Here is a 25320-nt window from a genome sequence, read left to right on the forward strand (position 1 = left end):
ATTCATACGCATGTCTATGTGTGTAAAAGTTGCAGTCTTCGTCAAAAGGATTTGTGCAGTTATTTGAATGAAGTTAAAGAGTAAGACGGGTTTTTGTATTTTTTTAACCACACAAATAGTTGGCAAACTGTGTTTGTTGAATGGAGACTTTTTTTTAAACACAGACGTACAGGATATCTATTATACCCTGCCTTTTTGACTGGGTATATGCAGCCAAATGATACTGACCACAAAATAATTGTATAATAGTGCGTTTATTTACTGCGAGCAACTATAAAAAATGGCTTTTATTTAGAAATGTTTATGAGCTGTTTGTTCAGAATGACAAACATGCTTTTCAAAGCTTTTTTTTCACAAATGGTAAACAAAATATACATATATGTTACATAATCATGTTGTCACGTTATTTCAAAAAGCATATATTAGCCAAATGTGTAAATTAAACCATGCAATTGCCGTTTAAAAATGCAATAATGTCCTCATTATGTTCGTTGACATTATATATTGTTTACATTCACCGCCTCTTGTTTATAGTTTAACTGTTTACATGTAACCTACATGCTTATGATAGTTGTAAATAATACGATTGATGGTGACCGTCCTCTAATTATATAATATTATCTAAAATAGGTAATTTTCAATTGGATTATTTTGCTTGCATAGCCCAATCTTCTTGTGGTAAATTATCATTGTTTAAAATAAATATGTTTGTTTTTATGTGGAAAAGGCAGTAAACATAGAAATGCCGACAAATTCAAATAAAAGTAAACGATCATGCAATTTGTTATATTGCTCCTCATGTTCAACCAATGCTTAGTCTAGTTGTTTCACCTATATAAATTTAAAAACATGCGTACAGAATATAGTGTCCAAAGTAGCCTTGAAAACACTCAGAATGCAAGATTTCGCATCCTCATTAAAAAGAAATTCCGGACCCCCTTAGTAGACCCCATTTCATGTTTATAATGCATCCTTTTTCAATTCTTATTGAACAACTTGTGTTGAATAAAAGCCCTACATACATTTTCTGATAGTTACATTGGCTCAAGACGACTTAGGAACCAGGGCTCAACATTAACGGCAGTCAGATTGTCCGGGACAACCAAAACATGTGTCCGGGCAAGTCAAAACATAGTCTGCTAGTCTGACGGGACAAGTGCAAAAATTAAAGGTCCTTTTTTATATATAAAAGTTGAATCGAACACAAAGTTGTATTGACTACAACTCAGCAATTTAAAAGTATCGCACTCAAAAAATTAACACATCATTACATTGAATAAACAAAAATATGTGCAAATTGATATACGCAGACACAAGCATATGTTCGTTCAGAAACAAAGCATGAAAATGACATGATGAAAATAATATGACAATTATCTCACTGCCCATAAACTGTTCAAATGTCCATTTCAAGCCAAATATCAGACTATTTCAAGACAATGTAATCGGAGCATCTATGCATTTAAATGTTCTTACGTGAAATACTCAAATATTAATTTCTTATCCATGTAGCCGTTTATATTTTCATACAATACAAAAGTATAGAGACTTAGCATACATGTATACTATACATATTATGTTATTTTCCTCGTCATTAATATGCTCCTTTTTTAACAATAGTGCTTAACAAAAAACAACAGATTTACAGTTTACCTACTTTTTAACAGGTTTTTACTTATAAGTATTTTTTGTTGTTTGAAAAATCCTCCTCCTATTCTAACAATTTGAATGAACATTAACTGAACAGTTGTAAAATATTGATTAAGTTAGCTCTTTTTTATTAAACATATGTAGGTGACGTTTCAATGACAGTGCGTTTGCTTCAAAGAAAATACAATTGTATTTTAGGGAAGTGTGTTTTGTTGTTTTCGTGTTTAACCCCAGACACTTTACTGTTGTTGTATTGTAATTGCACATGAAACAAAAGATGTCCATTTTTCGTAACACATAATAGCACAAACATGGAAATTATTGCTACTTTTCTATGCCGGAAACGTTCCTTCCATCTTGGGTGAACAATCCAGCTACTGTTTACAACTAAAGATGCACTGTGAACCTTATACAGAGAATAAAGCATCTTCATGCTGTGATCCTGGAAATTTAATGGTAAACGCGTTTTACACATAATAGTGTATCTTATTTAGTTACCAATTACAACATTTGTGCAAAATATTACCTTTAAAGAACGCACGTTACTAAATACCACTTTATATACACAATTATTATTTATTGTATGCTTTCTTGCTTTTTACAGAGAAATATCAGTGACTTAAAATTGTCAATTCACTGTTTCGAAAAACGAAGAATAATGTAAATCACCTAAAATGTTTCATGTTTTCCCTTAAAAATGAATGTAAAAAACGGTTGAAAGCACTTAATAATAAGAAAATGTGTTGGTGTCGGTAGATTAACGATTGTTTAATATCTCGTTACCAACAAAAATAACCATGAACATCTCTGATCATTCGTAAATTAAAATCGTAAATCTACCAAAACCGACAAATAAAAAACATCAGAAACAAAGAAATAAGAACATTTAAGTTGAAATAAGCATGCCAAGTCTGCGGTATACAAAACTATTGTAAATATAAAATTTCACAATCATGAATCACGTGTGTAAAAAATACAAAAACAGCAACAAGTATCACTTGTATTATTATGTAAAAAAGCGACATCATTTGTATACTCATATACAAAAGAGGCAAGTACCACTTGTATTCTCATATGTTAAGCCGCAAGTTTAACTTATATTCTTATATACCAAATAAGCAAGTATCACGTGTAATCTCTTTTATAAAGCCGCAAATTTGAATTATATTTTCATATACAAAGCAACAAGCATTACTTGTATTCTCATTTAAAAAGCAGCAAGTATCACTTGTTTACTCATATACAAAAGCAGCAAGTATCACTTGTATTCTCATTTACAAAAGCAGCAAGTATCACTTGTATTCTCATTTACAAAAGCAGCAAGTATCACTTGTTTACTCATATACAAAAGCAACAAGTATCACCTGTATTATCAATTACAAAAGCAGCAATTATCACTTGTTTACTCATATACAAAAGCATTAAGTATCACTTGTTTACTCTTACACAAAAGCAGAAAGCATTGCCCAGTCTACTGCGTCATAAACTTCAATAGAATAGCTGGATCTAATTTTAAACGTAAAATATGGCTATATAAATATGGGGACTACACTAATCTAAGACAACTTGTGCAGAATTTCGATTGGAACAGTTGTTGTGATAATAATATTGACATATACACTTCAAATTTCACACGTCAACTTATCAGTCTCTGCGAAGCTACAATCCCGAACAAAATAGTTACAATAAGAACAGCCGATCCTCCATGGCTACATACTAATATTCGTAAGGAAATCCGACGCCGCAAACGAGCACACAAAAAAGCCAAGGCTACTAATTTAGAACGACACTGGCACATGTTTCGCCAACAACGTAATATTGTTAATAATCTTGTCAGATCAGCGAAAAAAGTGCACTTTGAAAATCTCGCTAAACTTATACGTGAAAATCAACACTCATCATCCGACTTCTGGAAAATAATAAAAAAATTCACAAATAAAAACACCACACAAAACGAGTTGCCTCCCTTATTTCATAATGGTACCATATATGAGTCACCCCTTGATAAAGCAAATATTCTTAATTCATTCTTTCAATCTCAATCTACTTTAACTACACCAAATACGCATATGCACAACCTACATTCCCAAGAGCCAGATTACCCCGTCCTTGAAGATCTAGTTATTTCCCGTCAAGATGTCTTGGATTCCATTAAAGTGATGAAAACGGGAAAGGCATCAGGTCCAGACCAAATAAATAGTCAAGTTCTAAAGCAAATTGCATCCGAGATTTCAGGTCCCCTACAAAATCTTTTTAATTTTTCTATTAGTAATGGTAGGGTCCCACGGAGCTGGAAAGAAGCAACTGTTTGTGCACTTCACAAAAAGTCTGATCCTCAGGATGTTGAAAATTACAGACCGATCTCTCTTTTAAGTGTTTTAAGTAAATGTCTCGAGAGAATTCTCCACAAATATATCTTTAACCATTTAAGGGCTATTGAATTTATAACCCCATCTCAATCAGGCTTCATTCCAAAAAATTCCACCGTCAACCAATTAGTCTCTGTGTATCACTCCTTTTGTAAAGCCCTTGACGAAGGTAAAGAGGTTCGAGCCGTTTTTTGCGACATTTCTAAGGCCTTCGACAGAGTATGGCATGAAGGACTTATCCACAAGCTCCGACTTAGTGGTATCTCGGGCAATCTTCTATCTTGGTTAAAAGACTACCTACATGAGAGGACCCAGTGTGTTGTAATCTCTGGCTGCCAATCTGACCCATTACCCATAAACGCTGGTGTCCCTCAAGGGTCTATATTAGGGCCCCTCCTCTTTCTCATTTATATAAATGACATTGTACGAGATATTCACTGTCCAATTCGCCTATTTGCAGACGACACCACGCTATATATCATCGTCGACAGCCCTGTTGATGCGGCTAATCATCTTAACACTGATCTTGCAAAAATTCATTCCTGGGCTGATAAGTGGTTGGTAACCTTCAATCCATCCAAAACCGAATCTTTGGTTGTATCTAGAAAAATCAACCGCCCAATCCATCCCCCTCTCTTTTTCAACGACTGCCAAATCACTGAGGTTTCGTCTCACAAGCATCTTGGCTTAACTTTTTCTGATACATGTTCCTGGCATGACCATATTGAATCAGTCATGAAGAAAGCATGGCAAAGACTCAATGTAATGCGAACGTTCAAGTTTACGCTCGATAGAAAGTCTCTTCTATCGATTTACACAACATTTATTAGACCAATTCTTGAATACGCTGATATAGTCTGGGATAACATTAATACACAAGATGAAATAGAACTTGAGAAGATTCAACAGGAAGCAGCAAGGATAATCAGCGGGGGGACACGTTTGGCATCCTTGCAAAACCTATACAATGAAACTGCTCTCGAACCATTAAAAAATAGGAGAACAAAACATAAACTTACCCACTTCTATAAAATGTATAATTCACTAGCACCCCCATACTTGTGCACACTTACCCCCTCTAGCGTGGGAGAAAGATCTGCTTATCCACTTCGTAACTCTAACAACATTCGCAGTATCCAATGCAAATCACAACTTTTTACTCGATCTTTCCTACCATCAACTATAAACTTATGGAACAATTTACCGGAATCGGTGAGAACGGCTCCTTCTCTCTCTGCTTTCAAAGCAAATCTTAGTAAAGATAAGAAAATAATTCCCCAGCATTTCTACGATGGGGAGCGGACATCTAATATTCTACATGCGCGTTTACGAATGCATTGTAGCAGTTTAAATGAACATTTGTACTCAAAAAACATTGTACAAAGTCCATATTGTCAATGCGGTGCGATTGAAGACACATATCACTTTTTCTTCAATTGCCCCATTTATGCAGAAAAAAGAGTTATCCTTTTTAACAATCTGTCTAGATTCTTACCCATAACTTTGCAACTTCTTCTTTTCGGTGTTAAAGACGGCTCATATGAAGTAAATTCATTAATATTCAAACATGTTCAGTCTTACATCCGAGATAGCCATAGATTCTAACCCATTTCTATCTCAGGAACAAACCATATTCTGCTAACGATGCCCCGTTCCCGCAACTGCTTCCTTTCTTACCGCAACTTCTCTAATTCTGAAACTTTACTCTTCCACTGCTATCCCTTTCCTTCTCCACTTATTAGCTCTTATGCTATCTACATTACTCTGTTATAATTTTTGTATTATAGTTTATATTAATTTTACATTTCTAACCAGTATGCAATAATCTATCACTGTAATATATTGTTCGTAATTTTGACATGTCTTTAAATAGTTGTTATACGTTTGGTTGTTTACACCATTACAGCAGCGCTTCTAACTGACAGAAGAGAGACATAGTATAAGCCTCGAGCTTCCTTCTCAATTCTGTCCAATTGTATTCTACAGCCTTTATGTAAAGCAATACTGCAAGTCTACCTGCCTAGCATATTGCTCAAATATAATATGTATGTTTGTATTGTATTGCTTCTATGTACTTTCAATGAACTAAATAAATAGTGTTTAAACCAAAAGCAGAAAGTATCACTTTTATTCTTATATACAAAAGAAGTAAGTATCAGACGAATGCTTCTAAAAAAGCAGTAGAATGAACATGTGAACAAATGCGTAAGCCTTAAAATCTATATGGAAGTTATGTATAACACAAAAATAAACATTAAATATTTGTCGAATAAGCATATCAAGTGAAATATATAATACCAAGAACGTATACCAAGCAATCAGACGTAAACAGCACATATTAAATTACAACATGCAATATGTTTATTTCCGGTTTATACCCGACTTAACATGAAATGCCAAAATCCTATAACATTTTATTATGTTTTTGTCATTTTTCATATTTGTGTTTGTTTTATTTATGTTTTACAACTATTTACGTTATTTTGGTAAATACCCTTTTTTGTTATGATATCACTCACAAAACGCGATGTTTTATGTCGTAATATGTGTTGGTATTGTTCCAGTTTAAGAATCTTCCATTTGATCATTAACTGTATTATAATAATTATAATAATAATAATAATAATAATAATAATAATAATAATAATAGTAATGGTAATTATTATTATTATTATTATTATTATTATTATTAGTAGTAGTAGTAGTAGTAGTAGTAGTAGTAGTAGTAGTAGTAGTAGTAGTAGTAGTAGTAGTAGTAGTAGTAGTAGTAGTAGTAGTCGTAGTATTAGTAGTATAAGTATGATAAATTTTATTATTATTATTTTTTTTATTACTATTATATATTTATATGTATTATTTCATTTCCGTGTGATTTAGTTCGCATTCAAAAATTATATGAAACGCGTCAACTTTTGTTTCATAAAACCAATCGAGGTTTAACTGAAATCTTAATTGAACATTAAACTTTGCACATATAATGACAGTGTCTAATATTCCATATAAGACGACACTTGTAACCAAGGACTCGCAGTAATTAATTAGAGGATAATACACGGCTGAGCTGGGCCGGGCAGTGATAATCGGCCCGCAGGGAGCATAACGGCCAGAGGACTTTAGCCCGAGGGCCGTTTGCGACCTGGGGCCGATTATCACTGCCCGGCCCGGCTCAGCCGTGTATTAAAGTCTATAATATATATCTTTCTTTTATACTAAATTATAGATGGGCACAGGTTTTGAGTCATAAAATCATAATATTTTGGTCCTTCACTAAAATTTATGAAGAACCAGCTTTCCGTACTTATATTTTCATTGAATTGACTACGCAATTTATGACGTATCTCATGTGACGTAATTTAAATGACGAAACTAGCTAGACGCTTTGGATTTAAGGACAACAACAAATCGGACTTAGAGGGTTTTATTTAACCGTTTAATATTGTTTAAGCATTGAACTATCAGTGTGTGTGCGTGTTTACGATGGATTATTATACTTTTATGAATGTGAATAACAGTGTTGGGATATAAAACTGGAATGAAACTGGTGAGACTGCATTTTCGATTTCGTTAAAATGTCGAATAACGCGATGTTTTGCTGAATAATTGATTTATTAAATTTAAGAAAAGTGTAAGTGAATTGTTCTTAAACTGTTCGAAAGAAATCGATGTTGAATTAAAAGGGTAATTTCTTTGATGAATAATTCGTTCCTCTGTCAGTCGATCAAAGAATGTCTATCCACAAAGAATTGCCTGCTTACATCCAGTGCTTTAAAATGAAAAAGGTGGATGGCGATGAAAAAATGTGTCCAAAATTTTAACTCGTCATGGAAGCAAATTAAACTTTACGAAAATAAACATGGATATTACACAACTTCGGTGAGTAGAACAATAACCTAGATGTTTTACTTTTTATGGCTAAGACTGGATGTGGACGCCATTTTTTCCAGTTCAACGTCACGCGCACACATTCTGAGGGCCGAATATAAATAATCGGCCCTAGGGTCGAATATTTATAATGACCCCGCAATAGTGATAATGGCATGAACAACTGTACAAATTTGTTACTATATATAGTAAGGTATGTATTATTGTTAAATAACAAACCCGCGTAATGATAAAAACATTTTAACGAATATAATTCTCAAAGGTATCGTCTTGGTATCTTTCTAACGAAGATTCTTTTTTCCAGATGAGAGCTCTCGGATACTAACTAATCATGAAGGTATTATTCAAACAAATACGTTTTTATGGAACCAAGACGGCGAGCAGAACGCTTAATAAAACTACGTGCCAAACTAGCGAGGCTATGAAGCAAAATCGGTCCAACGCACAGGAAACCATTTTCCAGGTAACCGGAGGTAAATGATGGATCGTTCCGTTTCCATTGGACCGACATTTATCCCTTTTTCCACTGTTGTCGATGGTGTCAATCGCCGCGGTAATGATTTCGCCTTCATTCCTATTTACTTGTATTTCATTATCGGCAGGATGCTGATGAATTTGATTACGTTTTCGCAAGCACATTGTCATAACAAACAACTGGACGCATGAACGTACCGGTGTATGGTCGCTTTCCTGAAAGCAGTACAACGACAAAACTGTAGCCATGGTTGACAGGCCGCATCCGATTAGTTGAAGACAAATGTACACGCCGAATTTCAACACCTCGTCCGATGATTCTGGGAGGGACCCATTGACAAGCGTCATGAACACGGACAGTGTGACGAGTATTGAAAAGCAGAATGTTATCCGCTCTCCGCCATCCGACGGCAAAATAAAACAAAACGTGTTAAGAAACGCAATGCATATTATAGGAAGCATTATGTACATTCCGAAGTACAGTGATTTGCGCTGTAATTCGAGGGTATAGTATACGTGATCCCATGTGGAAATGCCCAGTTTGTTTTTTACTTTTACGCCTTTAAGCGTCCATTCGCCGTTTTCAAAATACTCGCCATTGTTTTTTTCCGTTAAAACACCTCTTAAAGCGAGTTTTGAACTCGGGTTAGTCCATGACAAAAAATCGAATACACACGTCTGTTCGTCAAACGGGAATCGTTCAATAAATATTTGACAAGGAACAATGTGCCTTCCGTACGGCCACATGATTACACTGCCATCAGATGAAATAACCGCATGCCCATCTTCGTCTATTAAGTCAGTCATCTTGTCAAGCGTTGTTCTTAAAACTATATCCGGAGTCCAGATGTCCTTGACCTTTACATTTATTGTAGTTATATTAGAATACTCAACGGGTTCCCATACTAGAAAACTGTCTGTCCACTTTACTTCTAAATATGCCGTTATGGCGATAGTTTGTCGAAACTCGTTAATTCCATCGACCGACATCAGGTAGAGCTCGATGCCGACGTGCAACGGGTCTGATGACGTCATACTACGTGGAATTATGTTGGTGTTATATTGCTGGAACAGACGCCTGTGCAAATCGTATTCCGTGTGTGTATCATCATCTAACTGAAAGCCTAGGCTATCAAAAGCCCAGACAACCAAGATGTAAGAAAAATACAACCACAACCGCATTCTGTATTCTTCAATAATATGTCCGCTTTCCTTTGAACCAATTTATAGTATAGTGAATACTTAGTACTTTGAAAACACAATTGCAAACAAAGCGTGTGTTTCTCAGTATCTGTTAGCTTATATTTAAAATCCAGTCTTTTTATGACCCTCTTCGAAGAAGAGGCGGTATATTGTTAATTATGATGTTCACACATTACACAAATTGAATTTAGGTAAATTGAAAATATCATTAAATAGGTAATATTTTGTGTAAAGCATGTACTGTCCACAAGAAATACATCAAACTACAACACGCAATGAGGCATATGTTCAATTACCCAATCGTGATAGTCTGTGAATGACCTAAGCGAATGATATCTAACTTTCACTGAACGCTCACTGCCGCTATCGATGATAATATGAAGCGTTTTATTGGAAAACTGTGTTTTTCAAAAAATAAAATTTCTGTGGGATATAAATCAGCAACATATCCTTTAAACACCGGTATTTGCTTGGGTCTGACAACTTAACGTAGAGACTGTCAATGAAGGTGCATAAAAGATATGTTTTTATCTTCGTATTTTATTGTAAGTAATAAGGAAGTCTGTTTTTTACGCACACCTGTATAGTGATTCAAGTAGTTATTTCACCCTTTCATGGAAATGTACGAAACTCATCTCGGCATTCAGTCTTGTCCGGTCTTGTATCATAAAAAACTTAAGGAAATTTAAAATCTGGAAGGTCGAATTGTTCAAAACAAAATAATTTTCGGCTAATTGTTGGTCATTACGGCCATACCAACGGTTTGGAGTTCCACTGCGATGGTTTAAGCCGTGCATTGCAAGCATTGGAACTACAACAATTAGGATTTATATATATAATTCGTATGTTTAACACAAGAACTATTGTGTTTATTTTCCACTCCTATCCCGCCTAAGAATGACACATGCGTATACGTGACCTCACACACTTATCAAATAAAAATAACGTCTTCTTCAGTTAAGAATTGAATACCATTTTCAGCATTTCATCTGTGTATGATCTATTGCAAAAAAAACGCATAATCTTCAAAAATGCCGACCCTGCTTGTACATACATTTTGCGTATTTTTCGATAGTTTTTCAGGCATTACACAACCAACTCCTGGCGGGAGTGCGCTATAAATCATCAGAACCCCAAAGTTGAGTCATATTCCATTTATTACATACCTGCTAATGATAAAAACACAGAACACATTATTGAAAACAACAATTGAAATTTACGATCACATGCTAAGACGCACATCAATACGTCGTATGACACAATTCAAAAAAAATGTGCGTGTCTAAACAGCTTTTTTCCAATGCCGCTCTGAACGTTACGGAAATTAACGATGCTTTAAAAATATATAAGTAGTCCGCTTTCTTAACCGTAATTAACAGAAACCAATTTCACACAGTGAAAAACGGAATTCCTATCTAGAACCTCGTATTTTATAGCGGACATTTTTGTTAGAATATTTATAGGTATAAAAAAAATGTAATATTCTATCAAATTAAAGATGCACACGCAACACTGAATGACGACTGTTAGAAAGAACTAAACCAACCGAGCTAAAACTATATAATCAGGTTTTAACAAACGAGTGAACTATTTTATTATCATAGTGATTATGTGTATATACATGTATGTTTCACATAATCGTTGGTTATTGTTCGATTTTATAACGGCAAAGACTGGTCAGATTATTCAAGTATGCCGGAAGTTGAGATTGCAGGCACAAACAGGCTCGGATTCATGGTGGAGTTAACGTAACATGAGAATAAAATCGAAAGAAAGACAAGCAGAAGTAAAATGCTAAAATTGAAACACTTAACAGATTTGTAAAATTCCAACGTCTGATCTAATTTATAAATCATAGTTATGGAATGTTTCATGACGATTGTCTTTGGTTAAACTCTTGTTCAGTTATTACATAGAAACCAAACTCACGGCAAAAGTATTGACTCTTCGAGATTAAACTTGACTGCATAAAACATTAACACAAAGCACTGAAGTAAACTTAGGAAGACATTTCCAAAGAATGCAAAACCGGAATACGTCTTTTCGTTCCAGAACCTAAACGATATTTCGTGCTAATAATGTTAATGTTCCAATCGACATCACGTGATGACCACAATTCTATATTAATAAGCATACAATTGATGTTACATTTTGCTTGTATATGTCCACAAGAACAAGTCGTTTTGTGCAGTTCACAGCTTACCAATATCCCAGGCGTTGTCTTTTACGCATGTGGGCCACAAACGGTGTAGCATGGCAAGCGCGTGGTATGGCGTCCACGTGATAAGAAAGCTGATTTGCATGACGCTAACGTTGGCCACTTTGTGATTTTGTTTCTGTTCTCAGCGAAAATGGGGGCGGCCCTTGTCCATGAAAATAACATGTTCATCAAGGTTGATTTTATTACTATGACTACTATTCATTGTGTTAGTTATTGCAGCGGCTCACTTTCCATTGATTTCGCCATCAACATCTCCAAATGACATAGAACATGTCCAAATTAAACAATTTGTAAATGAATATTCACGTATGGATAGCTTCCTGTCATGCGTTATACTTTGTTTTCAAGACGCTCATTGCAGCAGTGACATTCATTTGATTGTAGGAAAGCTGTTTATTTCGTATTGCAGTCATGTAATATGTACACATGTACACAACTCTCATCTACGTCATTCGTATTAAAATGCGATCAGCGTTGTGCATATTGTAAGGATAGGGTAATAAAGCACACACTGGACATAACGGTATGTTGCTGGCATTGTCCTTTTTCTTAAATAAATGGCCAGAAATGATCCATGGTCCCCAACTAAAACAATCCAGGGCAATAGCTATCCTAATGAGAAACTTTTTTAGTGATCGCCTTTTCCTATATACCAAGGGTCTTGAGACGGGTAAGTATCTATCGCGATTAATGACGAGAAGGTGAGCCGCTGCGTTGGTCCAAGTGTAATCCAGACAAAACCAAATAGCACACACCACAGCTCCAACCGGCCAGTTACCAATCGGCACGTACACGCTGTACACAAGGCCAATTCAACGTATCAGCAACATCATGACTGACAAGAAAATAGTTACTCCATATGTGTAGACTTCGATACAAATTTAAGGCAATGATGACCAGGCAAACACATGTAACGACGGCCAATAACATAACAAAAAAAAACGATTTAATCAGTTTTGCAGTAGAATCCAAAGTTTCAGTCGACAAATCGGTGGTATTTACAAGGCTGTCTGACATGTTTGTCTAAATTTACGGGTTTTATGTGCAACGGAGAGCGTACATTTGGCACATCCTCACGTAAGCGCTGTGTTATTCAATAATTGTGTATACATGTCTTTGTAAAAGTCATTACTCTATATATTGGATCTCCAGAGGGAGGAAATTATTAAAACTTGATACAGTCACTCTTTTATTAAATATTTATATTTCTTTATTAATATTTTTATTAAAAATTCCCAGTATAATCGTTAACTGAAGAATGCCTGTGGCCGAAATATTTAATAAAAGAGTGACTGTATCAAGTTTTAAAAGTCATTAGTTTGAAAGCTTTACTGACATTAAAGTGCGTTTCATCATCCTATTTCGATAATATTGGGAATGACGATGCCTTAATAATTTAGATAATAATAATGCTGATGTTTTGTTTTAAGTTTCAAGTTTTACCGGAGAATGTAACCTCCAGGGCTTTTATACAAAAGTCATTAATATGATCAATCATCAATCAGACGTCATCAATAACTCGCCTAAAACACTTACGGTGGCTATATTTATCATAAATGTCTGCAAGCTTAAAAGGACTGTACGCATAAATTTAAACATAAATCAACTGGGACTTATATAGGGCCACTCTGAACGTAACGCGTGAAGGGCAAATAAAGTGCATCTTATTAAATTATTATTATAAAAACAAACTCAATAAAATTATGTTCTTTATGAGATGAATTTAATAACGTCTACGTGTAAGGACTCTTTATAATAACGGAATTTACATTGAATAAATTAGAAGAAAAACAACGAAATAACGTCTACTTGCTGGTAAGGACTCTTAATACAAACGGAATTAACATTGACACAATTAGAAAAAAAAACGAAATAAAGAATATTCACAAAAACATATGTTTTGTTCTATTCCCACATGGTCAAACTCTAAGTGCCGGAGCGCCGAAGGCGCAAAGCTACTAGGATGGTCCGCGGGCATGCACCCCCCCCCTCCCACCCGGAAAAAGTTTTGAAACATAAAGGCTAAATCGTGACATCTGGGACGTTTAAGGCCAAAGTGTTCGATATTACTAAGTTACACGGCGCCGCAAAAAGCTCCATATTATTTGCAAATGCTATAACCTAGGGAACATAGTTTAAAAATAGTTTGTTAATTTGCTAAGTTGCAGTGTTGTAACACCTTTAAAATTTTCCGAATATACAGCTACGCCTTTCTCCTCGAGCAACGAACTCCTCTGCAATTTTAGTTAAGTCAAGAGCTTGCGTTCTTTGCGTATGAACGTGCACAGTCATAAGGTTGTTGCGTCTAGTTTGGCGCACTGTCCTTCTCAGATATGTCTTAATTATCCAAAGCGCAGAGAATGTCCTCTCGCTTGTGGCATTTGTAACTGACATTGTCAGCAAGAGTGCCGCAACATCTGAGTAGACCACCCGCAATGTAGGTGTAAGCTTGATATTTACCAGAGATACAGGTTCCACTGCTTCACCCGCAATGCAGGTGTAAGCTTGATATTTACCAGAGATACAGGTTCCACTGCTTCACCCGCAATGTAGGTGTAAGCTTGATATTTACCAGAGATACAGGTTCCACTGCTTCACCCGCAATGTAGGTGTAAGCTTGATATTTACCAGAGATACAGGTTCCACTGCTTCCCAGGCTGTATCCTGTCTTGCTCAGACATTTAGCGGTGCTGCATGTTCCAGAACATTCCGAGTTGGTATCGGTACAATTTATAAGTATATAGAACTGGTGTGTAGCTTGAGGTAGTCACATTCATTTAAACACCTTTTCAAAACAGATACAAAATAATAGATCAATTCATATAACAACATATCTACACACGAATTGCAGCCAACCACATTTAAAATATTTCGTAACAAATAATAAATGAATTTTTGTAAACGCGATTGCGGGATGCATCATTTAGTCATTGCTTTATTCACGGTGGGTGGGGCCTTGAAGGTAATGGTATCTTCTAGTTTGCTTCTTGACTGAATATGAATATACTTATTAGTGTTGTAATATGTTTATTGCACAAGTGGTTGTATAATATTTTTTAATTTGATATGCTTTAATTATGTATTTATTGTAAGTTATCAACATGCAAGATATTGGTTTTAATCAACATTAAACTGATCATTTGTTTACAGCTGCCTTTAACTGCAAATTAGTTGCATACTTTTTGCACATTTCCCTTCGTTTCCCATCAGACGGTTTGAAGCCACGCTCTGACACTTATCATTGGTGCCGGTATCAGAGCATTTCGAGTTTACATCCAGAGGGATGCAGACGTTAGAGATGGTACATGCTGATAGACATATTATTACATTAAAGAAGAGAAACAATAACATTCAGTATTAAATCTTACATTTTTACATGGTACATATTTTTTTTTCAAATCGTACTCAATGAACGACAGTTTTGGAAATTTAGTTATGTAATCTTATTTAATATGTATTTTGTTTAGAATCTATAAAATATCACATTATGTATTATATTATGTTATTTTTGATAAAATTATTGGATATGTTTAAGTATTAAAGTTATATAATTTGACGCAGAGATTCATTTTTTGCTTGCTATATAAATTCAAATAAGACAGTTATGTAATATTTGCTGTGTTGCATTTTATCATGCCTCAGAATGTTACATCGTTTAGATGGGCTTAGTTTCTCCAGAAAAGCGTAGTTTAAATAACAAATGTACCATGACTGAAAATCTGTAAAAATAAGGCGATAATTCGAAACACAATAAAAGGTATAGAAAAGTTAATAATTCCGACCATTCGCTGGACATGTTCCGCCGAACTCCGTTGCAAAGGCCACGCACTTGCACATGAAAGCCACTTTGCCACGGTAGGAGTTTGCAATTCCGTTACATTTCGTATCGCTAACAGTGCCCGCAGTAACAGAAACATCTGTCGTAAAGATATGTATTGTCTATTAATTGTTAATGCTGCCGTTATTGTCTACAACAAAATCGATGTCGTAGAAAACAAAGTCAACGGTGATGATGATTGTGACGATGATGCTTAGAATGATAATGAGGATGAATAGGAGATGGAAGACGACAACGACACTTATGATGTTGACGATTATGTTGAAGACTACGGTAATGATAAAGATAATGATGCTGATTATGATGATGATGTTTACTTTGATTTTTAGTTGTAGTTGTGGTAGAAAACCAGAAAGGAATAAAAACAAATCTTTTTTATTTGTATCGTTGCCATACCCTATTATAAGGTATGACTCACGAAGACACGTTAATTACAACATTTCAAAGACGTTATTAGTTCGGTATTCCTTACCAAAAGCGATCATGTTTACCAAAATTTTTGTTAAACTTGTATGATAATTTAACAAAATGCCAATGTTTTTAGGTAGGTGAATATCTTTCATAGTCGGAGGTAATGCATGTTCATCCTTGCAGAGTTTTGACTGGTTTAAGAGCAAAGATCATTTTAAATTACCGAGGTGTAATAACAAAATGTACCAAATTAGACTTTAGAGTTAAAGTTAATGGTTTTATTTAGTTGTTCTACTATGAAACGAACAAGGGATTATAATACTCCGTCCGTCCGTACGTCTGTTATGTCTGTGCAAGTATAAACACGAGAGTAAAATTAGAGTGATGCAACTGTATAAACAAATTTCATCAGGAATAAGGTAATTTGTTGCAGAGTTTTCTTACATCAATAGTTATTTGTCTCCCTTTGTTATCAGTGTTCGACATGTCTTCGACCCAGCATTGGGCAGCATTTATATTAATGTGTTGATTAAAAATTACGCTAAAACTGTTAATGGATTTGCATGAAACTAAGGCATGGGCATTGGTGATTTAAACAGTATCCTCATTTATTCTGGGCCTATGTATAAGTTTCACGGACTTGGAGCACATGCTAAATTGTCTTATTCCGACATTAATGTGAAAATGAACTTCAATCTACATTTAAAGAGCACATGTATTCACTTCCTTTTGATAAATCCCCTCGACTCATTTACTTTGTATTGCTTTATTTCGGAACAAAGAAATACTAAACGCATTACAGTCTGAACGGATGAAATGTACTTGAAACCTACAAATATCTAGTACATTTTAAGACGAACCGCTTTGAAATGGTAAGTGTTCATTTGATCTGCACGGCCGCCCTAGAAAGCATGATATAAAGCTTGCGATAATTATGACCGTGATGATGGTGGTAGTTGTGCTTCGGCTGCTACTGATGATGTCTACGACTATTTAGCACGAGAGTTAAAGAGGGAGATATATACCTACAAGACAAAATATGCCTGGGAATGTACATCATGTATGAAAACTTCGAACAATACCGAGGACAAAACTGCGTAATCAAATCATATAGTTACACTTGTATTCCAATATTTCACCCTCTTTTATATTGCACCATATTCAGACTAACAGTTAAGTAAAGGGTTTCAATAGTGTCAATGGCATACTTCATTTATAGATATGTGGTACATTCTTTAGTAATGAACGATACTTGATCTTTCACATGCTAAATTCACGAAGAGTTATCATCATCGTTTATTAACATGCAATTCTGAATTCATAAATCAAGTGTTTTTTTCTGTTTCATTATATTTTAAATACAAATAAAAGTATCATAATATTCCGAAAGTACCCCAGACAGTTTAATTGACATGTCTGTGTCACTAGGTTCGATTGTGCAATAAAAGATTCAATACATTTTAAAATTTAAACGATTTCGTGTTTGCCGTTTGAAATCTCTATGCTAGAAATTAAAATGTATTGACTATTGCGTGTATTATGATAATTTTTCTGATAAGGGTTGGCATTGACGTTAAACAGGTTGAAACCATACATATTTATTTGCATCGTTTTAAAGCGGTAATTGAACGTATAGACTGTGTTATTATTTGTGTTGTCCTACAAGGAAAGAAATGTGTTCTAAAGGTTACTGGTTACGTCCAAAGCCTGCGGATGAAAGTAATGCTATCCATCTGATGACGCTTCTAGACCCAATGCTATCAAACATCTTACGACAATTTTAGTTAAGATGCTTGAATAACTATAATCGCAAAGCACTTATATCAATGATCTTTTACGAAATGTTATGATTTTGTCCAGTTGTTTAAATGCCCTCAATTTAAATTTAATCATGTTGTAAAATAAAGCATGACCTTAAGCCATATATGCTTAAAACAAGGCTTCGATCTCTTTTATTGACAAGTTTTGTTTGGATATTTGTCACACGCATTTCGTAGTATTTATTTGTAGGGTGCTTTGGTTGTTTAGTGCGTAAACAAGTTAAGTTTATAAATAATATTTTCGTGGACAAACATGCTACTTAGAAAACCGGAAACGCTTACACATCAAATATTGGATATTTTCTTCCTTGTTTCATAAATGTAAGTATAAGCGTTCTGCACCAAAGGAGCAGAAATAAGATGAGGTGGCAAAGACTTTTCGGATTTTTCCTACTGTTGAATCAGTCGATTAAAGGTAAATAATGGATATTTTATTATACAATTGTATGTACTGAATGTATACACACGTTATGAATAAGTATTACCATACTAGTCAATACTCAAATGTGGGTTCAAACATCAAATGCATATATCGGAACAAAGATGAAATTACGTTTCAATGATAGCTAAGCTTTTGTGTAACCCCAATTAAACAAAACCGGATGTTTAGTAGTGTTAAAACGTATTGATACGAAGATATGTTCACGCAAAACTTGTTTAAGACTGTTTCTTAATACTATCGTTATAGAGAATAAGTATTAAACACTTTCAATTTTAAAGAATGGTTTTATTTGATATTCAGCGGAACAATACAGTGTAAGCAATAACTCAACATCATGTTTGTTTTTTTATCATCTTGCGATCTTGCGGAACCAAGGCTAACTTACAAGAATACTCTTTTTGAGGTTGCTGAAGAAATTGGTGTTTTATCAAACAATTCAAAAGCTTGGATAGGATAAGTCTCAGTGAAAGTTCCATTTTTATTTCACGGAAACTGTTTTAATTTGGTTAACATAAATACAATATGAAACTATTTATTAAAGCTGCACTGTTTGTTTATTAATCTGTGAACTGAGTGAATAGTGGGTATTAACGCATACTGTCATATCTAGAAACGTTCTTAAAGTTAAGATATTTTATTTAAGTAAAGTTAAATGTACGTTTCCGACAAACAATAACGAACATATGATATATGCTAACATAGTTATTACATGGTCAGCGTATTATCCATTGCAGGCTGTGCGCTAGTGCATAAGACTGTGCAAACTACGTACAACGTAACAAGGATTGGCTTTTGTTAGAGCCTGTGTAGACGTAATATACCATTGGGAATAAAAGCGTTAAATGGCGTAGATATCTCAAACTCTACAGTAAGTATTTACTTGCATCAGACTTAATGAGCGAACACTGCTAAACTGATACATTTTTACATATTGGTTTATAAATCAATGACCATAAGCACATAAAACACCGGACAATTATCATGATCAGTAAAGATATTCAAAGAGCAATTACGGCAAATTAATCGTTACAAAGTATTATGGATTTTAGATATTAAATATTACACGTAATCGCGCAAACTATAATGATAAATCGATGGTATTACAGCAATAAGCACAGAAAAAATATCTGTAGAAGGGACAGTAATAAAGAGTTTGTTTAATGATCATGTTTAACAATCCGTTCGATTGTTATCCTGTTAATCACGCATATTCTTCTTTATTTATGTATACTCATACAACTGCACTTATATTGAGATATTTAAACGTATACCCGTCTATGTATTCGTATACATATTTAGTACAAGTTTACTTATCTCTGTTCACTTGCATATCAGTACACACGTATACTCATCTATGTCCACGTACCACAATCTTTGTATACCCTTACGTATGCACACGTCTATGTATAAGCCCACTCATCTATTCACAAGTAAAAGCATTTCTGTAATTGTATACACGGCAAAAAGCGACGTTGTTTGTTTGCAAAGGCTTTATTTTACAGAAAAAGATCCTGTCGAATATGTTTCATGAAATACATTATAAACATTTAGTTCAGTATAATGCAAAGATTTGCATAAAACATATGCCTATATACATTATTACCAACGTCTGACCTTTAAATTTATAGCACGTTCATGCAATTCTCATTTCTGTTTTGATTAACTTTGGAAGTTATTTACCAGATTTAATTATTAATATGTTCCGTGCGGGTAAGCTTTGATAAACTGAATCGTGAAAGCATTTAATCTTGTACTACTCAAAATTTGCTAAGGATCACTTTTTATTTTCACATGATCTTCAATGTAATTTTATTTAATTTAAATTGTTTTTTTGCAGGTTTTGATTATAGAATGTGTGCTTTTGATTTTATTTTTATGTATTGACTTATCATTGATGCGTGGCGCTGGCTGAATCTAGCTAGGGGTGAACTTCAAATTACACATACTATTAAAAGTGATCCTTAGAAAATTGTGAGTAGTATACAATCATATATGTTGCATTACCTTACAAATATTAACTGTTTTTAAATTTATGTTCTGTTTAGGTCTCGTGTGTATGCATTAACATGTCGTACTCTTTGTGAAAAGAATAAACAAACATATTACTATATTCAGTCAGAAATGAAGTGTATTTGCTTCATTACATCTGTACATGAAATCAACCTTGATTATTTGGACAACTACCAAACCAATCTATGTAAACAATATCAGTCTGCCATCTTTTCCCGAATTAGGGGTAAGTACACATTGTACGCATAATAATATATCCCACAGTTCTTTAGGAATTATATCGATGTACATTGGTATGTTTAATGGCGAATATTTGCTAATTATATACACGGGATATAGAGTAATTGTATTTAAATCTGTGTACGCTTCTTAACTCCTTATGACTAGTATATGTATATACTTATGAAACGTGCGAAACACAAGGCCCATTCTAAGAAACGAACGGATTGACTTATCTATATTATTGACGTATCTGCTTTGTATATACAGTAAATAATTCGATGATTTCCAATAGTACTGAAAACACTGGCGATTGCCTTTCATATAAGTACTCAGCCTTCCAATGGAAATCGTGTACCAGCGTTAACAATCGTAAAGTAATATGTAGCAACAAGCCAACAACAGGTATTCATATGTCACTTGTTTGCTTATATAATCACATGTTATTATTTTCTAATTATGTTGTCTTTGGTTTTCGAATCATGATTGATACGCGATATAACATTGACACATACAATCGGATAGCGATGGCTTGGTGCAAGAAGTACTGTGTTACATAATTATAGTTTATTATATTCAATAATGAGCTTTCAAAATACTTTGTGAAACGATCACATACTCGCTGCATAGTAATAAAAACGTCCATTGCGGATAATCACCATACACTTGGACGACGAAGACACAGTTTATGTGCTTATTCTTCTCAATAATCAACGGCTTGTTTCACTACATGTTATGCGTACTTAAATGTACTTGCTATTTTTAATTATCAGATTCGTCAGCTAGATCATATGTACCATCGAAACAAAGCAATACTTGGATCCAATGAAATGTAATATGTTTAAAGGAAAACAAGTATCCAGCTTCCATCTCAAGTATTGTCGTATCTGAGTTGAAAGCAGATCAACATCAAAAGTTTTGGACAGGGATAATTAGAGAAGCCACCTTGATTAATAAGGCGGGCATAAACTTGTTGGGTAGGTTGTTACCTATACCATTACCTTATTTCTGTCTAATAATTCAAATTAACATCAAATAAGAGCCTGACAGTATAACATTGTTAATTAATTCAACTTGTTATATAAAACATTTTACCATGATCTTATAGCTATAAAATTAAGCCTACACGTATACCTTTATATAATCGCAAAGATATACATGTATGCATTTTAAGATACAACAAAAATTACTGATAATGATTCATATTCCCAATACAATTATTCGGTACGATTGAGATTCCAATCGAAATCATCACACTACAGGACAGACAAAATATTCGAATGCGGAATACGCTTTCGTAAAAGGAAGTGAAAGAGGTTAAATTTCGTAAAAACGGGCGAGAAGCAGGCCCTGTGTTACGCAGGTTACTTTTCTTTTTCAATAAGATTTTAAGTGATTGAAAAAATCCAAAGCCACATTTACCCACGTATTTAATAACTGATGATACATATGTACTACACAAGAATGTTGAAGAGATCCTGTTGAAGCCGTCAATGATATTTATAAATAACAACTATTAAGCCATAAGCGCCTGTCTTCGTTGTGTTTAATGTTAATTGTTTAATGTTAATTGATACTGTATAACGTATGCATATTTGTTAAATATTTTTAACCGAGCATCGCTCATGTCTATTTCAACCGAAATACCAAATCAAACCCATTATACTGAAGGGGAAGCGACTACGACCAAATCCAAAGTTTTGCTATGCGTAGTTCATATACATGTACTCTTACTTTTTGATTATAATGACCGTTGGTAAATTTATTTTAAATTAATTTAGAATACGATCATATGGTTACCTATTCCAGGTTATCTACATACTGCCAACGTTAACATGGTGCGCACATAATCACAAACCGTGGACATATGACGAAAATTTTTTTTTTTGGTTGAAAGCGTTTTGAGCAGAACCTTTATAATGACTTGTAAAAGCAATGTTTAGATCTTGTATATATAAGGTAAATGTACATCACTAGATTGTGTGTATAGTGAATGTTCATATATGGTAATGTTTTCTAAAGATTCGTAGAATCTAAACAACCGATACAAAGCAAGAAATGGCAAGTATGAAAATAATCGGTACATTCCAAATTGATCAAAATATAGGCTACATTTACATTGTAAAGGGTTTGTTGAAACTATCAGATCTTTTTAAAAATAATGTTTTTGTTGATAAATAACGTTTACGTTGAGTGAATTCGTACACGTATTTTTATATCTCTTATATTGTGCTATTCAGGAGAGTCACCGGCTTTAGGGGCAGGCATCGGCGTGTTGGTTGTCGCACTGCTTGTAGTAGGAATATGTTTTGCCGAAGTCATGCTTCGAAGACGTTAAACAATGTTTACATGAAACATAAATGAAATATGACAACGAGATTATTTTGCAAATTAGGCAAGACTAGAATACGAATGATTGCATTTATATTGTTTGGTGCTCATATACTATAACATAATTTATTAATAATTTATTTCATTATGTTAGAACATATATTTATTGTTAAAAGTCGAAGAAAGTATGTTTATGAGATAACTAGGATTAAAAAAACAATTGGCATTTTATAATGCTGTGTATTTACTGTTAATTAAATGCATTATATAATACTACTTGATGAAAACACCTCATTGGAAGCTATTATAAAAATCATTTCCTACGTAAACTGTTTGTTTGTAGATTATTTGTATGCTCAGTCGTTTGTGTACTTTATCATATAAAAAAACCAGAGGAATTATTTCTGCACATTTGAATAGAGCCCCCGATAAGAGGATGATAAAAATGACGACATGTTGCCAAATGCAGCGTCCAATGTAGCAAGAGTCGATAAATCTGTGGTTAACCATGCCTACTTTGTACTTGAAAAACAAACCGAGTCAGTGATCGAACAAGTCGATCATAACAACGGATCAGATGATCTTGAGAAAGACGTTATTGAGGAGAACAATTACCACTCAATCGATGAGCCGGCGTCAGAACCACGTGGAAACGTCAAAGGCGACTGTAGTGATTATGATTGCACCACTGACGGAGCCGCAACATCTCATGTTATAACCCATGAAAATGTATACAATAAACTGAATTTTGACCGCCAGGGTAACTATGAACATGTTAAGGGATCATGTCAGATCAATAACATAATGACAAACAACGATTACGATACGACTGCAACTCTTAAGGCGATACGTCCTCGGGGAAACGACGACTATGACCACGTGGGTGACATGGGGCATGCTCCTGCTCTCTCGTCAAGCGATGACGATTAAAGCTCAACAGTGAAGTTCGCGACGCATTCAAGAGAAACAGCCGCAGAATTGGGCAAGCGTGATGAAAGTGATGGACAAATTCCGTTCGTCAAAGTTTAAGAAGCCAACCAACGGCACCAGAGATGTGTTCGCCTCTAACAAATTAATAAACGCACATGGGTTCTTCATGTTACTGCAGGAGTTATTAGCACGTACATTTTAACGGATTGGTGATGAACGACATTACCATAGTACGCTTCCAATGTATTTGATGTGTATCCATTACTATTTTATTTTATCATGTTTGTTAATGGTAAAATATTGAAAAATGAGTCAATTCTGTTCCCAGGAAACTATGCAAACCCACGGACGAATTTGACAGATGTTCAAACATATCTAAGGCAACTCAGCATACCAACTTTCTATGGAGAAATAGTTCATTTCCCAATGTGTTTGTATACTATTTTTAATATTATTATGAATCGCAATTTAGAGTAAACACTTTATTTGTGTATATTTGTTAAAAAGTTGCTGTATTTGACAGGAAATGTTGCTATTCATTGTTAATGCACATAACAGTTCACTATCTGAATGCAATAAGACATTGCAATTATGCATTACCCATGTTTGTAAATATCTGTGTATACATGTGTATAAACATAAACTGCCGTAAATTACTATCAATACACGTTTTGTGTGTTGTCTTAGCAATCTTTGCAAATCAATATAATACTTGAAATGATATTATCGTTATTATCAATACTTAAACCACTTTAATGACAATGAATACAGACCTTATCATATGACCAATGAACCTGTTTTCCCTCCATGTCAATTAATGTCTTATACTTGAAAAAGAATTATTCTTATCTGAAACCTTTAATAAGAGACCGGTATGATGCATGCGACACTCTATCTATTTATTTGTATTGCTTCTATCAAGTTCATGAAACACAAACTTATGCCGGACGGTATGTTCTGAACATATTGTTTCGGAAGAATTTAATACCTTTTTTTACCTATTACTTAAAGTTTGACCTAGTGACACGATTCTTCATTTATACAAGTCATTTCGGCAAAATTACATGAAATCAAAACATATATGATAACTATGTTGCTGACAAAGATTTTCCTCAAATAACACCAACCCTCTAAGGGCGTCCCCAAATTACGGACATATCTTTAACAGGCTTATACAAACAATGCATAGGGAATATTTATAAACATGTTTAAGAACTTTTCTCCGTATATGTGCATGTTGAAATGAAATTATGTGCGTCATTAATTGTGTACACTATTTTGTATTTGAAAATAGTGATTACTCATTAACTAGATGGTTTATAACGTCAATGTACACTGCTTTTATTCCGTGTTATAACTCTACTCGCACTGTAAACAAGCGTTTGTTCGAATTTAGTTTTTAAGATCTATAGTCTATATTCACTGATGTCGATACATATATTACCGAGACAAACTTCGGGCGTCCAGTGGTATGGTTCATATTCTATTGACTAGTGTTACTTCCATTTTTAAAGGTAGCT

General features: G+C 34.2%; 1 long non-coding RNA gene across 1 annotated transcript; it reads left to right on the forward strand.

Moving 5' to 3' along the window:
* Positions 1–18188: 18188 nt before the first annotated feature.
* Positions 18189–24521, forward strand: LOC127831890 (uncharacterized). Its single transcript, XR_008026535.1, has 7 exons — positions 18189–18283; positions 19045–19178; positions 20426–20546; positions 20835–20944; positions 21313–21516; positions 21714–21902; positions 22780–24521. It is a non-coding gene; the product is annotated as an uncharacterized LOC127831890 (long non-coding RNA).
* Positions 24522–25320: the final 799 nt, after the last annotated feature.

Source organism: Dreissena polymorpha, chromosome 5 (assembly GCF_020536995.1).
Source record: "Dreissena polymorpha isolate Duluth1 chromosome 5, UMN_Dpol_1.0, whole genome shotgun sequence".
Classification (NCBI taxonomy): Eukaryota; Metazoa; Mollusca; class Bivalvia; order Myida; family Dreissenidae; genus Dreissena; species Dreissena polymorpha.